Source organism: Tupaia chinensis, unplaced genomic scaffold (assembly GCF_000334495.1).
Source record: "Tupaia chinensis unplaced genomic scaffold, TupChi_1.0 Scaffold143696_1, whole genome shotgun sequence".
NCBI classification, from domain to species: Eukaryota; Metazoa; Chordata; class Mammalia; order Scandentia; family Tupaiidae; genus Tupaia; species Tupaia belangeri.
The window spans coordinates 573,516-587,679 of record NW_006203544.1 but is presented as its reverse complement, the minus strand read 5'-3'; the positions used below and the strand labels follow the sequence as shown (position 1 = coordinate 587,679).

The following is a 14,164-nucleotide window of genomic DNA, read 5'->3' as shown; positions in this document are numbered from 1 at the left end:
AAAGCAAAGAAGTTCAAAGTATGCAATCAATTGTGTTGATCTTTCCCTTTCTACCACATTCTAAAACTTGCCAGTGCAAAGTATTCTAAATCTTTTCTTGATGATCCACTTTAATATCTAATAATATTTATAGAATCACCTTCTCTCTCGCTCATATTATGCATATTTCTGTTTAGAGGTATAAAAATATGTTGGATACCTACTTTATTGAAAATCACTATGTAATTTTGTTACAGGATTTAATAATTTAATGATCATGCTTTATCAGTTATTTTAGGAAATACTTCTAAATGAATTCAGAATGATTTAAACATTATTTCCTGCTCTCAGTCCCTGAGCAGAAAATAAAGTTAAATTACTGGAACCAAATTTTTGAAAGTCAATCAAGAATCTGTGGTAGACAAATATATTAAAAGTGTCTCATTTTTCTTTTTTTGTTTGTTTGCTCTTTTTGTTTGTTTTTAAAAAGAATTATTTATTTTATTTATTCATTCATTTTATTTTAATTTGACCAGAGAGACACACACACACACACACAGAGAGAGAGAGAGAGAGAGAGAGGGAAAGTGAGAAAGCAAGCCCCCAGGTCCGGGACTCGAACCGTGGTTGGCCATGTGGGAATGTCCAGCGCCTTAACCACCACTCCACCTGCTGGTCCCAAAAGTGTCTCATTTTTCAAGTTCTTTAAAATACAATTGTTTTGAAGAACATACAATGGCATGAAAATCAAAATTAAAAACACAGTATCATTGGGCCAGCAAGTGGCACTGGATCCCATATAGTCAACTGTGTAGTTGTAGTCCTGGATCTGGTAGCTTGAAAATCAATGTGAGGCATTTGTGCATGCTAAAATGCCAAGAGCAGAATGGAGGAAAACCATGGCCATTCCCTCTGGGTAGTGATTTTTCACTTTCTCTTTCTCTCTGTCTCTATCTGGTGATCGCATGTGCCCTACAGCAAACAAAGAAGCAAGCAAACACCTAAAATATTATTTCTAAAAAAAAAAAAAAAAAAAATTCTAATCATTTAAAAGAATAATAGTTATGCTCTGAATGAAAGATGTAAAAAAATAAAGTTGAGGATTACAAAATAATGAGAAAAACAACCAAGAACTTTAGGTAAAAACACACTGTTTATGGATTAGAAGAATCAATTAGTAAAATTTCTCTCTTCAAATTGATGTGTAAGTTTAGCATTATATCTATCAAAATTACAAGTTTTGAAAATTTATTTTCTGATATATATATATATATATATGTTGTTATTTTCCAGAAGGCCAAGGACATACAGCAGCTAAATGATTTTCACAAAAAAAGGAAGGAAGTCGAGGTTTTCTCATGCAATTAACAAGGCTGAAGTTTACTAAATAGCGATGGCAATGACAGCAGTGCGGCAGGGAGAAGACACATAGATGTATAGAGCAAACTAGAGAACCAAGAAATAGACCACAAAACTGACTTTTGACCAAGATGCAAATGAAATTCAATAAAAGGATAGTCCTTTCAGTAAACGATACCAAAACATTTTTACGTACATAGACAAAAAGATGAACTATAGATCGAACCTCACGCCTTACACAAATTTAACTAAAAATGGATCATGAACACAAGTGTAAAACACAAAGCACAAAACTTTCAGAGGACAAGGTGGAGAAAAAAGTTTCAGGGCCAAACGTTAGGCAAACAGTTCTTAGACTGGTACAAAATTCATGACCTGTAAAATGAAAACGAATTGATAAATTAGACTGTCAAAATAAATAAATAAATAACTCCACAAAAGACTGAGTAAGGAGAATGCAAAAGCAAGATACCTAATAGAAGCATTTATATGTAATCTGCACCTCTGACAGAGAATTTGTATCAAGACCATAAAAAGAACTTCAAAATATAACATCTATAGCAAACCACCCAGTAAGTAAATGAGAAAAATACATGAACAGACATTTCACGGAAGAGGACATACAGATGTCAAACTAGCACATGAAAAAAATGCTCAGTGTCATAAACCATGAGAAAAATAAAAATTGAGTCACAGTAGAATATCACCACATACTGATTAGAAATAAGTATTTAGGGGCAGCATAGTTGCTGAACTCCTACATGACCAACCATAGTTTGAGTCCCAGATCCTGTGTATTGAAACTCATGCTGGGTGCACGCGCCTAGAGTCCCAAGAGGAGAATGAAGAAGGGACTGTGGAGTGGCCATCTCCCCTAGGTGGGAGGTGGTTTACTTTCTTTCTTTTTGTAGCTCTCGGTCTCTCTGGCAAACACACACATCCTATAACAAAAATTTCTGTAATTCAAAAACAAAAAAAGAAAAGAAAGAAATATTGTGTACACATACACATGAAGGAGGGCATTTGACAATTTCATGGAAACATAGAAGTAAATTACAAGTTTACTTTGGAGCAAAAATTTTTGAAAATCTATACATAGTTTTTTATAATTTGCAATTTCCATAGAATTTTCAAAGACCTCTCACATATATTAGCAATGATATCACCAAATGCTGGTGAGAACTTAGAGAAAGTGGGCTTCCCTATATTATTGAGGGGTCTGGAGTTTTCTTCAAAACTAAACTCCAGATTAGAATCTGGAGATTTCTTTAAAACAAAATGTACACTTAGCAATTACTCTCCTGGACAATTATCTTTGAGAAATATCAAACAGCATGCACATAAATGTCCTTTATTCATAATAGGCCAACCCGAATATCCTTTGATAGGTGAAAGATTATGCAAACAATGATACACTAATACCATGGAATACTACTCAGAAATAAAACAAAAAAATGTTAATGCATATAACAACTGGGATGGATTTACAGCATCTTTCAAGAAGCAAAATATTTAAGGGACAATAATTTGGAAAAGTATCTGTTGATAAAAACAGGTTTGGTAAAATCTTTGGACTAATATACAGTATGTTCATGCTGGGAAAATTCATTGTGTATGCTGTAATGATATATAGTGATTGAATGTCACATACTGATTAGAAATAAGTATTTAGGGGCAGCATAGTTGCTGAACTCCTACATGACCAACCATAGTTTGAGTCCCAGATCCTGTGTATTGAAACTCATGCTGGGTGCACGCGCCTAGAGTCCCAAGAGGAGAATGAAGAAGGGACTGTGGAGTGGCCATCTCCCCTAGGTGGGAGGTGGTTTACTTTCTTTCTTTTTGTAGCTCTCGGTCTCTCTGGCAAACACACACATCCTATAACAAAAATTTCTGTAATTCAAAAACAAAAAAAGAAAAGAAAGAAATATTGTGTACACATACACATGAAGGAGGGCATTTGACAATTTCATGGAAACATAGAAGTAAATTACAAGTTTACTTTGGAGCAAAAATTTTTGAAAATCTATACATAGTTTTTTATAATTTGCAATTTCCATAGAATTTTCAAAGACCTCTCACATATATTAGCAATGATATCACCAAATGCTGGTGAGAACTTAGAGAAAGTGGGCTTCCCTATATTATTGAGGGGTCTGGAGTTTTCTTCAAAACTAAACTCCAGATTAGAATCTGGAGATTTCTTTAAAACAAAATGTACACTTAGCAATTACTCTCCTGGACAATTATCTTTGAGAAATATCAAACAGCATGCACATAAATGTCCTTTATTCATAATAGGCCAACCCGAATATCCTTTGATAGGTGAAAGATTATGCAAACAATGATACACTAATACCATGGAATACTACTCAGAAATAAAACAAAAAAATGTTAATGCATATAACAACTGGGATGGATTTACAGCATCTTTCAAGAAGCAAAATATTTAAGGGACAATAATTTGGAAAAGTATCTGTTGATAAAAACAGGTTTGGTAAAATCTTTGGACTAATATACAGTATGTTCATGCTGGGAAAATTCATTGTGTATGCTGTAATGATATATAGTGATTGAATGTAAAATTAAATAAAAGAAAAGGTAATTCGTGGAGTGAAAAAGTCAATCAAGAATGTTATATGGTGTATGTTTCTATTTATACGAAATTCTTGAAAGGACAAAAATATAGAGAAAAAGAACAGATTGTTTTTCAGGTATTAGGGAAATAAAGGGAAGATGGTGGCTGTGTTTTTAAGGCAAGGTAGTTGGTATAGAATTATTCTGTTTCTTGGCTCTGGTGATAGTCACATGAATCTACACAGAATAAACTTGCACAGAGCTAAATACAACATAAAAGCATAATACATATGCACAACTAAGTGAATAAAAACTGACAAAATATAAATCAGGCTGATGGGTTTTATTAATGCCAATTTCCTGGTTGTGATATAGCTATGAAAGATGTTAATATGGGAAAAAAACTTGCTGAAGGGTATATGAAATTTTCTGTATTATTTTAACAACCATATGTAAGTATTAAATTATCTCAAAATAAATAACTTAACTATATAAATTAATTAAATACTTTGGCTAAAAGCTAAAGGTGTCTCAATAGATCTTATTTTTTGGAAAAGCAAGAACCAAACATATGCTCTCTGTAAGAAACAAATTTTAAATAAAATAATACTAAGAGAAACAGATGCTTTGTTAACAGGATTTTAAAATGATACACCAACCAACAGATAATGTAAAAGTGGCTTGAAGATAAGAGATAAAAAGCAATGTTACATAATGTTGAACGTGTTGATTTGTCAATAAATCATGATTCCAACTGTGAATGTACTTCATTAAAGTTTCCAAATACATGAAATAAAAAGTGACAGAAATAAAGGGGGGAAAAAAAAGACAAGGCTGAATTATAGTTGGTTGCTTTTAAAATCAACCTGATTGTCATATAATTTATGACAATAAACACACATATTTTGTGTATACAATTAAACAACGTTCACAAATGAATGTTGGCGTGTAACTACTACACCAATCAAGATATAAAACATTTTCATTATCTGAGAAAATTCCCTCATGACACTTTATACAGTATCAGACACATCAGCTCAGAAAACAAAAACAAAAACAAAAACAAAAACTAGTGTCTTACATTGTACTATAGATTTCCACTGACTATTCTCAAATACATTTGGAATGCAACAATTTAGTGCTTACTCTTTTGTTTGACTACTTTTGTTCAACATATTATGTTTGATATGTATTCTTTTTACTGATGAATGCAATTTTCCTACAAACTATATTAGTTTGTTGATTCTTTCACCTCTTAAGGGGAGTTTGAATTGTTTGAAAGAGTCAAAGTAGAAAAACGATATAGAAAAATAAAAAAGTTGCAGGGGTTTCATTACCTGTTTTAAACACCTAGTAGAAAATTAGAGTCATGAAGAGAGTGTTTATTGGCATTGAGATTAAAAAAATAAAATGGATCAATACAGTCCAGAAATAGGTGCCAAAAAATTCAATAGAGAAAGAAGTCTTTTCAAAATTGCTGCTGGATAACAGATGGCCATACTTGAAAAAAAATAATAATTGGAGATTAAACCTCTTTTTTTTTATTTTACACAATGGTAAGTACTCAAAGGTAAATATATATACTTAGAGAGAGGTAAAAAAAATCATGAACTATAAAATTTTTATAGGAAAAATAAAGGAAGATAACCTTGAAATCTTGACATAAACTAAGATGACAGAACACCTGAAATACTAGCCATACAAGAAAATAAATCAATTCAACTTTATTATAATTAATTCCTTTTCACCTAAAAACATTTCTAAGGAAAAGAATGTACAAACCACAGAAAGAGAGAAAATATTCATAATATATATTTCTGACAAAGGGCTTGTATCTGAATATACACAAACACTTACAAATGAATACCAAGCAAATTAAACAATTCAACAGAAAAGGAAGAAAAGACTTTAAAAGACACTTCACTGAAGAAGATGTATGAAACACCAGTGGGCATATTAAATAGTTCTCAACAACATGCACTACCTAGAAAATACAAATACAGGTAAAATGACTCACACTAGCATTGTTTAAACTATGGGCTAGCCAATGACATGGCAGGTATGGAAGATGGATTCCATTTGATCAACTGCATAGTTAGAATTCTGAACCTGGTAGCTTGAATAAAATGCCAGGTGGGTGTGCATGCATCCAAAATCCTGAAAGGAAGGAGAAAAGACAAGGGATTGTGGTGTGACCACCCCATATGGTGGGGGATGCTTTCTGAGTTTCCCTTTCTCTCTCTCTCTCTCACCCTCTTTCCAGTAACCAAAGGTGCCTTCTGGCAAATTTATAAAATAAAGAATAGTTTAAATGAAAAATATCAAAAAGTCATTTAGTTTTGGCAAGAACAAGAAGTTTCATGAATTCTATATTTATTTCTTTCATAGAAAAGTTGTTTTCATGAGAGGGAGAGACAAAGAGAGAAAGAGGTAGCCCCCCAATGGTATTTTTATTTTGGAGAGGTTTTCGCTATAGGGTGTGTGTGCTCGCCAGACAGAGAGAGAGAGACATAGAGACAGAAAGCAAGAAATCACCCCCCAGGGGGGATGGTCACGCTGCAATCCCTTCTCCTCCATTCTTCTCTCGGGATCTTGGGCACGCACGCACACGCGCCCGGCGTGAGTTTTAAGCCACCGGGTCTTGGACGGGAACTGCAGTCAACTACATGGGAGTCCAGCGACATAGCCATTACGCTAACTGCTGGTTTCCATGGGGTCTTTATACTGAAATCCATTCCCACTCTCAGTCAGGCCAGATATTGGGTACACTTGTGTGTCTGCTGTGCTCAGAGAATCCTAGGATGCAAACCTAGGGGCCTTCTTGTGTGACTCCAGTTGCACTACCACAGTGCTGTTGTCTGGCCCTCTCCTGTACTTTTAATGGAAGTGTAAAGTTAAGCATCAATTTTCTAGAATAGATTGGCAGTTTCCTATAAAAGTAAAAACATTCTTGTGTTCTCTGACGTAACAATTCAACTCCTAAGTACTATTCAAGAAAAATATATATCTGCAAAAGTTTTGTTAAGAATGCTCAGAGAAAATGTATTTATATTGACCAAAGCCTGGAAGCAATTCTCATGTCTGTTAACAGAGAACAGCTCCATATATTGTATATTTTCATAGCATGAAATACTACTGAACAATAAAAGAACTATTGCTATGTTAACAACATGGCTAAATCTCAAAAATACACTTAATGAGAAAAGTATGAAAATATCACATACTTTAAGATTTCACTTATAAAAATTTCTCAAATAAAACAACAACAACAAAAAACCCTGAGGTTATTAACATGGTAATCAGAAGAGGGTTTTTCATGTACAAGGAGAGAATTTCCTATGTGATTTTTATTTCTCAATTGTATTGGGTTGATCAAATTACATGGGTGCATGCATTTGTCAAAAGTCATATACCTCCACATTTACACTCTGTCCGTTCAACTGTATTTACTCATACCTCAGTAATAGAAAATACAAAGAATAGGTGATAGACTGTACTGTTTGTTTTTAAGGCACACAGAAAGAGTGAGAATTCACTGGAGTAATGAAGAGGACGAAAGAATGACACTGGTAAAAAGTCCAAGGAAACACTAAATGGAGTTAAAAGAAAAAGAAACATGTATAATTGCAGCATTTATTACTGAGAAAATATATGCAACTTTTGCTATCTCTTTTCCTTTATGACAATTATCAAAATATAATGGTTGCTGTGTCTGTAAAATTTTGGGAATGATCTCATAAGAAATGAAAGAAAAGGTAGCACATGAGTAGGAAACAAAATAATACCTTTAGAGTTCAATAATCTGGGATTTCAGCAAATTTGAACTTTGAAAATTGTATAATCACAATACACTTTTAGTAGGCATGATATGCTGAAATTATAATGGAACTCATTTTGAACCCAAACATACTACTTTATGTAAAACTTTGATGACTGTTATGTTAAAGAAACCCATACATTCTCATGTTTACAGTAGAGTGTAAGAAAATCACCACGTGTCATAACTATGGGGCTTCAGAAATGCACAATTTTTTATTGAAAGCAAACCAATTACTACTGAAACTGAAAAAAGTGAAATAACAGTAGATATTTTTCAATGATTATCTTTTCTCTTTAATTTAATCTTATTTTCATTAGATAATAAGTCACCTTAATTTATGATGACTTTCTACTTGTAAACAGTTTGATAAAATTTATTTTTGCTCAAGCACATTTTAAAAAGATGAACAAAAAAATCTAATTGTTGCCAAATATAAAGTAAAATGAACAACTGTAGATTGCAGGTGACATACAATGTATAATGCAATATTTAATTATTCTTATTCTTTGATTTAGCAATGATATAAACACAGGAAAATAAGCATTTAATAGATTATATGTAGAAAAATTTTAATTTAGTAGCAATATTCTTCTTAGGGTAATTACTTAAAATACATGGCATGGAATGCTTAGATTGCCCTTGAATATACCTCACATTATACAAGAAGCAGACCTTCCTCCTATTCTCCATGTATAGGTGTGCAATCATCCTTTGTCTTCATGGGCCAAGGAGCTTGTACAGAGAGGAAAGAAAATCTAGTAGAAAGTGTTGGAACTTAATCAGGACTCTACCCCTTAATACATGCTTCACGGAGTACTTTGTTAATGTAAAGAGCATCACTCTGCAAAAGTAGTCTAGCACCTTTGTGGAAGAAGAAAACAGATTCCAAATGGTGTTATTAGTATTGATGGAACAGAGGTTCTATGTTTTTCTCTCTCAAAAAACAGACAAACATACAAGCAAACAGCATATGATCAATGTATCAGAATTCACAAGGAAAATAGAATAACTGTGAGGTGAGCACCAGGCTAAACACAATTTAGCTAGACATAGGTGCACAATTTGGTATCAGCATGCATTGATTAGTGATGATAGTCTTCATGACACTGTAGTTTAGTTAGACTCTAATTTATTTTTAGCTGATGTTTGGTGTTTGATTGATTTTACTTGAACTGTATAAACTCTGACATTCCTGGGATTTCATAGACTGGTGCCCAAATGACAGAAATTCTGGATGAACTACTACTGATGGTTAATTGGGAGAAAAAGAAAATATGAAAAAGGTAATGTGTGACTATCTGTATACAGAGTAATTTATATTTATTTATAACAATAAAATATATAAAAACCAAATATGTATGATTTTATTGTATTACTCAATTATTTTAATGATTCCTGGATTTAATATGTCAATATTTTAGAAAATATCAATGTAATAAATTATACATGGGATTGGTTGTGATTTTCTTTATTGCTTGTGATATCTTAAAGGTTTTCAATGATCTTCCAGGTTTTGATGGATATAAAAGCTTTTATCAAAGATTTCCTACTATTACAATATTCTTCCCACTGTTAGACTTTGTAACCAATATCTTGTTCTGCCTGTAACCTGATAACAATCTCCTTCACCTCCTCCTGGTCCTTCTTCATGGTTATTGTGCTCATATTCCTTACACTTTCATTGGCTTATGCTACCAAGCACTGCCAGGTGGTTAAATTCGTGTTCTGGGAGCTTCTACCTACATCATGACTTTCTAATCCCTAAAGACAATGAAGTAAAGAGGCATTATCTTACTTTAGATCACTTTGTTCCTGATCTCAACTATATTATAAGGCACCCAAGTGGGCACTACCCACCAAGTGACTGTGTAATTCTTGGAGTAAAATCACCCTGTCACCTGCCTATCATTCATTCACCTCCACCATCAGTAGGCTGCCTGTGACTCTAACCTCTTCCATAAATATTTTGTTTACGTCTCAGCTTTAAATAAGTTCACCTTGCTTGAAAAATAACTCTTCCCATGCAATTAAAAAGAATTCACTTGGGGACCAGCAGGTGGTGTGGTGGTTAAGGTGCTGGACACTCCCATATGGCTGACCACAGTTCAAGTCCCAGACCTGGTGGCTTGCTTCTCTCTCTATGTGTGTGTGTGTGTCTCTTTCTGGTCAAATTAAAATAAATGAATGAGTATATTTAAAAAAAATAAAAAATAAAAAGAATTCACTTTTTTTTTTACAAATAATAATAGATATTAAGTTTAATACCATCCTCAATCACCAAATATGTTTCTAAAAAATATACTTCTTGTGCCATAATCTGTCTACTTGGAATCCTCCCTTGTACTCATTAATATCATTTGCTGCCCTCCTTAACACTGTTTCTCATTCATCTGTCTTAAATAAATGTTAAGTTTAAGTATATATGTTTTGTTTTTGTTGATATGTCAATAATTGTAATACTTATACCTTTATGTAGCTAATTTTTCTAAAAGTTTAAGAAATTAATGGCTGTAGGCAGAGAGAAAGTGAGGATAACATAAAAAAAATAATGTTTTCAGGTGGTATATTTGGTTCAAAACTACGGCTACATTTTGCACATCTTTGCTTCTTTTCTGACACTGACATTATATTTTTTAATTTATTTATTTTTCTTAATCTTTTATATTTAATCGTTACCTTTTAAGGCTACATAATGCATTTGCTTGAAAAGAAGCCGAATTGACTACCGTGCAGTAGGCAAGTAACTCTCAGCAATATTGCTGCATTCTCTTTACCCAGCTATTATATTTCTTATTGTTGAAAATTGTCCTGCTTATTTAAGAGCATCTTTTACAAATCTTTTTGAAGTTTTCTGAAGGTTATGAAGGCTATATACATAAATATATGTTAGATGAGGTCCTGAATACACTTAATTTGCAAAATAGAGCCTTACACGTTTCTGTGTAAAGGGTAAATTTATCAGCAGTTTTATAATTCATTCATTAAAAAATAAAAGGCATTGAAATATGGTAGTTAAGTAAACAAGGGAAAATGAGTCAATATTTTGACTTGGTTTATAATTCTATTAGCATTATAATGTACTGCGAATATTTATAGAACTAGGAACTAAGTTAAAAACTACAAAATAAAGGACAAGGAGAAATGGTACAGAAAAGAATTAAATATTTTAATGTGAATAGCCTTTAAAAACTGAAAACTGGGCAAGCAGGTGGTATGGAATTTAAGGGGCTGGACTGCCACCTGATCAACTGCTGTATGAATCCTGGACCCAGTGACTTAAAACTCATGCTGGGTGCATGTGATTGTGTGCACAAAAATCCCAAAAGAAGAGTGGAGGAGAAGGTATTGCAGCGTGGTCATCTCTCCTGGGGGGTGTTTTTTCCCTCTCTGTCTCTCTGTTTCTCTCTGTCTCTGGTGAGCACACTCACCTACAGCAAAAATCTCTAAAACAAAACAAAACAAAACAAAAACAAAAACTCATGAATTTCAGTAAATGTATAAATATTGATAAATATACCAAAACTACACCAAATAAATGCTATTTTTATATACATTTATAATTTTGTTATATCTAACAGTTTTCTATCTTGAATAGGACTTGTAATTTACATAAATTGAAACAAACAACTGAACAAAACATGAGTAAAATATTTATTTGATGTACGTATGGTAGTTTTTAATCTTTTTTTTTTAAACTGTTAAGAAAATTTTCGTGGTTTTATTGTATCATGAGGCACTGAAACATCTGAACAAATCAATATCTGGGCGGTGAGGCAGCTGCTTTCTCCTTCACTTCTTTGGGTTACTAGAACAACTTGTCAGTAGATTAAAAAAAAAATAAAGGACAACCTTTTCATTACTTAAGTCTTTCCAAGGCATGCGCTGGTACAACACAAACTTCTCCTGTCAGATGCAACTAGTCTAGCGTCCAAACATCATGCACAACACCCCAGTGGCAGCAGCGCACTGCGCCCACTCCCACCGCGGCCCTGCTCATTTGCCTATGATATTTGGAGCATCTGGAGGAGTGTGAATAGTATGGGGAAGAGGAAGGAGAAGGAAACAGCGTGAGTGCCTGGCTAAGAGGAGGTCAGCCAAAGTTGTGCAGGGTAAGCCTGAACTTGTCATTGGTACAAACCCAAGCATCGTTGATGTTCTTTAATAGGAACATCTGGTAGAACCCCATGAAGGGGTCTTCATCGGCCTTGAGCTGGCCCACAACCATGCTAATGATGCAGCTGTCTGGTGTGGGCTGATGGTCCTGTGCCGTGATGCTGTGCTGGATTTTCTGGAACGGAAAGCTAGACAATTTCTCCACAATGGTGGCTTTTCCCTGGAACTGTTGTCCTTCCCACGTAAGGCATGATGCGTCAGTATAAATTGCGCCTAGTGGGGTTCTGTCGTTAAATAACTGGTAGTAATGTTGAATGAAGCTGGATCCAATCTGCTCCCAAATTGGCTTGTCTCCCATTCTGGAGTGTCACCCAGCCTCGATGAGACCCGAGGGGCTGGCACGATGGCGGCAGCAGCGGCTGCAACCCCGGTAGTTTTTCATCTTATGAGAAGTGATTCACTAATTAATTCAGAAATCAATTAAATTAATTGTAATCAGAAGGTTAAAAGTGAAGTATATGAGAAGGGAAGAAATAAAAATATACCCAAATGGTAAAGAATTTAGTGAAACTTGAACTTACATACTGTATCAAGATGTAAAATACCTCTCTTAAGTGTTGCTCTTTCCGGATCAATATATGTTGAAAGTATTAATTACGTGGATATAGTTTAATTAATTTCATCTACTATGGGTCTAGATATATATCAAAGTTAATTACTTCATTAGATCTTGGGTAAACTACAAGACCACTGACAGTGTAAGAGTTGCCATCTGTCATCAAGGAGCAATATAAATGGCCCTGACCTAGTAATTGCACTATTTATTTCTTAATTTATTTTTTTATATTAACTAATTAGCATTTATTCTATTGATAGCAATTGTGTAACTTCACATATGAATCTTTACTTACATTCATAGACAAAATAAACCATATACCTTTTATTGTACTTACCTATCATCCACTATCCTAAAGTTTTCCCTTGATTTAAATAATATGAACATAGCATAATGAATGGAATCCTTATATAATAAACCTTTTTATGTATTAAATGACTAAACTTAAAATTATTCTTCATTTACTAAGAAAATACAGTGATGAATAATCTATAGTCTGATTTCCTCAGGCCTAGCATAGACCAAATCATTGTGTCCTTAAGGTCCTCAAATAGCACAAAAATTAAAATTTGATAAAAATTTAATGAGAGTACTATGCAAATGTAAAGAAGTCATCAGTTAATACCAAGTATAGAAGATCCCTGATCGTTGTGTCATTAACTTGTGTCATGAGCAAAATGAATCAAACCATTTGCAACAACCTAATGAGCCTAAAGGTAACAAAAACATCTCCTTGACTAAGGACTTTGTAATAACTATAATGCTATTTGGAGACCTCCATTTAGTTAACACTAATAAGGTACCATTTTAATTATGACAATCACATAATCATATAGTAAATAAATTCAAAGAATGTATCAGTATCCTAGCATTGCTAGTAATTAACTCTATGTCCTTGGGCAAATAAACCACTTTGCCCCAATTTTCTCATGTGTAAGTAGGACTATTAATAGTAATTATTGTTTTTTTTTCTATTTATGTATTCCAAGGACAGCTTTTTATGCTTTAAAGTTCTTAATCTTCTACATTAACTTCTATAATTTTAAATTTAAATATTTAATTATTTGCAATATTATCTCTCAAAAGTTAAATTAGAACTACAGATTCACATTTTTTCAAATAGCTGCTTTGTATTCAAACATCTACAATAAATTCAATTTTTCAGAAAATTATTTGATTATATACTAAACTTCCATGTACTTTTAAATAAATTTCTGTTAATTTTTGTCTGTGTTTTCCAGTTTTGATCATTTTACTTTTTTAAAAATTTGATTAGTTACTAAACCTCTTTTCTATATTTTTCTCTGAATACTATTATATGCATATTTTTCTACATTATATGTCAATATTAATTGTCAAGTTTCCCCTGATAGGGTACTCATATTTGTTACTGTAATCTTTTTTTTTTTAATAAATTTTGCTATAGGGCACATGTGCTCACCAGTGAGACAGAGAGACAGGGAGAGAAAGTGAGAAAGATTCTCAAGGGGTAGATGATCAGGCCACAATCCATTCTCCTCCATTTTTCTCTTGGGATTTTGGGTACATATGCACATGTATTCATCGTGAGTTTCCAGTCACTGACCCTGGATGTCAATCATGGTGGGCCATATGGGAGTCCAGAGCCTTAACTGCTACACCACCTATTGGCCCCTATAACTGTACTCTTAATTTTATAGACTATTCAAGAAAGATTAACT

At 33.3% G+C, this 14,164-nt stretch overlaps 1 pseudogene; it reads right to left on the bottom strand.

Annotated features, from left to right (window-relative positions):
• Positions 1-11,825: 11,825 nt before the first annotated feature.
• Positions 11,826-12,265, bottom strand: LOC102472962 (nuclear transport factor 2 pseudogene; annotated as a pseudogene).
• Between the last annotated feature and the right edge of the window lie 1,899 nt (positions 12,266-14,164).